Source organism: Penaeus chinensis, chromosome 25, assembly GCF_019202785.1.
Source record: "Penaeus chinensis breed Huanghai No. 1 chromosome 25, ASM1920278v2, whole genome shotgun sequence".
Classification (NCBI taxonomy): domain Eukaryota; kingdom Metazoa; phylum Arthropoda; class Malacostraca; order Decapoda; family Penaeidae; genus Penaeus; species Penaeus chinensis.
The window spans coordinates 11,747,314-11,752,313 of record NC_061843.1 but is presented as its reverse complement, the minus strand read 5'-3'; the positions used below and the strand labels follow the sequence as shown (position 1 = coordinate 11,752,313).

The 5,000-nt window shown below is 18.9% G+C and overlaps 1 protein-coding gene across 3 annotated transcripts in view; it reads right to left on the bottom strand.

The window, feature by feature from the left end:
- The window catches only part of LOC125038514, a 34,901-nt gene that overhangs the window by 12,943 nt on the left and 16,958 nt on the right, over positions 1 to 5,000 (bottom strand). The window lies entirely within an intron of this gene.

Below are 5,000 nucleotides of genomic sequence, written 5' to 3'. Positions count from 1 at the left end.
ATATGTATGTATATATATGTATATGTCTGTATATATATGCATATATTTATATATATATATATATATATATATATATATATATATATATATGTCTATATATATATATACATGCATATATATATAAGTCTGTATATATATATATATATATATATATATATATATATATATGCATATATATATCTGTATATATATATATATATATATATATATATATATATGCATATATATATATATATATATATATGCATTTATATATATATACATATATATATGCATTTATATATAATATGCATCTATATATATATACATATGCATTTATATATAATATACATATATAATGCATTTATATATATATGCATCTATATATATATATACAAATGCATTTATATATATATATATTCATATATATATATATATATATATATATATGCATATATATATATATATATATAGTATATCACATATCAATATATATGAATATATATAATAAACATATGCATATATATGAATATATATACATATGCAATATATATGATATATATATATATATATGCAATATATATGAATATATATACATATAAGCAATAATATGAATATATATACATATATGCAATAAATATGATATATATACATATATGCAATATATATATATATATATGAAATACATATATATATATATATATATATATATATATATGCAATACACACATATATATATATATATATATATATATATATAAATATATATATATATATGCAATATATATATATATATATATATATATATATAATATATATGCAATATATAATATATATATATAATATATATATATATATATACATGTATCCAATATATATGAATATATATACACATATATGCAATATATATGAATATATATACATATATGTAATATATATATGAATAAATATACCTATATGTAATATATATATGAATACATATACATATATGCATATATATATAATACATATACATATATGCAATATATATATATATATATATATATACATATATGCAATATATATATATATATACATATGCAATATATATATATATATACATATATGCAATATATATATATATATATATATTATATATATACATATATGCAATATATATATATATATATATATATAGCAATACATATATGCAATATATATATATATACATATAAGCAATATATATATGAATATCTATACATATATGCAATATATATATATATATATATGAATATATATACATATATGCAATATATATATATGAATATATATACATATATGCAATATATATATATGAATATATATACATATATGCAATATATATATATGAATATATATACATATATGCAATATATATATATGAATATATATACATATATGCAATATATATATATGAATATATATATACATATATGCAATATATATATGAATATATATATACATATATGCAATATATATATATGAATATATATACATATATGCAATATATATATATGAATATATATACATATATGCAATATATATATATGAATATATATACATATATGCAATATATATATATGAATATATATACATATATGCAATATATATATATGAATATATATACATATATGCAATATATATATATGAATATATATACATATATGCAATATATATATATATGAATATATATACATATATGCAATATATATATATGAATATATATACATATATGCAATATATATATATATGAATATATATACATATATGCAATATATATATATATATGAATATATATACATATATGCAATATATATATATGAATATATATACATATATGCAATATATATATATGAATATATATACATATATGCAATATATATATATGAATATATATACATATATGCAATATATATATATGAATATATATACATATATGCAATATACATATACGTAATATATATATATGAATATATATACATATATGCAATATGCAATATGCAATATACATATATATGAATATATATACATATATGCAATATATATATATGCATATATATACATATATGCAATATATATATATATGAATATATATACATATATGCAATATATATATATGAATTTATATACATATATGCAATATATATATGAATATATATACATATATGCAATATATATATATGAATATATATACATATATGCAATATATATATGAATATATATACATATATGCAATATATATATATATATGAATATATATACATATATGCAATATATATATATATATATGAATATATATACATATATGCAATATATATATATATATATATATGAATATATATACATATATGCAATATATATATATGAATATATATACATATATGCAATATATATATATGAATATATATACATATATGCAATATATATATATATAAATATATATACATATATGCAATATATATATAGATATATGAATATATATACATTTATGCAATATATATATATATGAATATATATACATTTATGCAATATATATATATGAATATATATACATATATGCAATATATATATATATATGAATATATATACATATATGCAATATATATATATGAATATATATACATATATGCAATATATATATATATATGAATATATATACATATATGCAATATATATATATATGAATATATATACATATATGCAATATATATATGAATATATATACATATATGCAATATATATATGAATATATATACATATATGCAATATATATATGAATATATATACATATATGCAATATATATATGAATATATATATATATATAAGCAATATATATATGAACATATATACATATATATAAGCAATATATATATGAACATATATACATATATATAAGCAATATATATATGAACATATATACATATATATAAGCAATATATATATGAATATATATACATATATGCAATATATATATATATATATATATATGCAATATATATATATATATATATATATATATAGAAATGTATATATATATATTTATATATATACTTATTTATATATATTTACATATGTATATATATATATATTTATTTATATATATATATATATATATATATGTATTTATATATCTATACTTATTTATATATATTTATATATGCATATATATATCATATATATATATATATATAAAATATATATATATTAAATATATATATATTTATATTAAGTATATATATATATATATTACATATATATCTATATATTAAATATATGTATATATTAAATATATATAAATATATATATATATATATATATATATATATAAATATTCTACAAAACATACAAATGCTCGATAAAATTCACAATGAGAACGAAAAGTGCACACAACTAAACCAAAACTTAAACCAACTATAGCCATAACTGACGCAAGAAATCCAAAAATATATTTACACATTTTACTACCATCTTTTCAGTATGTGACAGGTTATTCAGGCAATGCATTTTAACTCAGAAACAGACCTGTGTATAGAAATCTCAACCAATCTCAGTTTATGTGTTTGATACAAGTCCTTTCCTTCCTGAAACCTATGGATTTCCTAACAAGACATTTTATTTAATTACCTCCAATTTCTTGATCCCTATTCAATATCTGTCCAATTACCTTCACTCTCTTGTTCCCTATACAGAATTTTCCTCCAACTACTTCCCATTTCTCGCTCTCTATTCAGAATATCCGTGGTATTACGTCAAATTTTTTGCTCCCTATTCAGAATATCTGGCCAAGTACCTCCAAGTTCTTGCTCCCTATTCAGAATATCTGTCAAATTATCTCCAATTTCATACTCCCTATTTAGTGCTGCTGTATCAAGCTGCCTGATGGTATGCATACTGTAAAACAAGCAGAAGAACGTACATGTGCATCCACAAAAACTCAGAAAAGTAAAAGAATGCTTTTCAACCTTTGATCCAAGTGTACAACCCATGTAAAAAGCAGAAAATGCCGATCGCTCATTCCAGCTACACTTTTAGCATGGCCTTCAATTTCAAACGAGGGACAAGCAAGTAAAAGAAATGCAATTACTAAATTACAAATCACCAATGGAATGTACATAAGCCAATTGTAACATCAGCCAAACAAATCTGTCACAACCTGTTAGTTATGCAAATATCCTTAAACGATTTCTGTCAGCTCACTCTCCTGGATGACTTCTATCGTTCGAGATACCTGCCTGCGTATTTGTCTGATCCACGAGGAAAAGACAACTTCAATCAAGCACAACTTCACAGCTGAACAATGGTGTTTCTCTATCTACAACAGATTATGAATGCAATTGTTTACCTTTTTTTTTTCTTTTTTTTCTTTTTCTTTTTTTTTTTGTTGTCAAATTGTCCAAATTTCTGATAAGAAGAAGCAATCACAGCCTGTTTGATCTGCTTACATCAAAGTTATAAGTGATTTTAAGTGTCTTACAATTTGGCACCTATCAACAAGAATACCGCAGATCCCAAAGAGCTGCTGCAGTAACAATAAACGTCTGCAATAAATTCTGAGTAGAAGAATTTATACTGTATTCCAACACTGCAGGAAGTAAACGGCACAATTTGAGAGAACAAAGTCTCAAAACAGGATGCCATAAAAAAGCAGACAGATGGGATGGAAAAGCATTAATCAAAAAGGAAAGGATTTTCGCAAGGAATGAAATTTTGGAAGAATTGCACATGGTATAGTGGGGAAGGGGTGGGGGGTAATGCCCTAGAAGTTTGCAGCTCCACACTTCCTTCTACTGATAAAAAGGTACAATGAAGTTAAACAAAAATAATGAATAAAAGTAGTAATGATCTCATTATGATAAAAAAAAAAAAAAAACACAACAAGAGTAAAACTGATGATGGTGATGATAACATTAATAATCATGTCATAAATAATACTAAAGATAATAATAACAATAACCAAAAAGCAATCATTGTGTCCCTTCACTTTATACATTATTGATGTGTG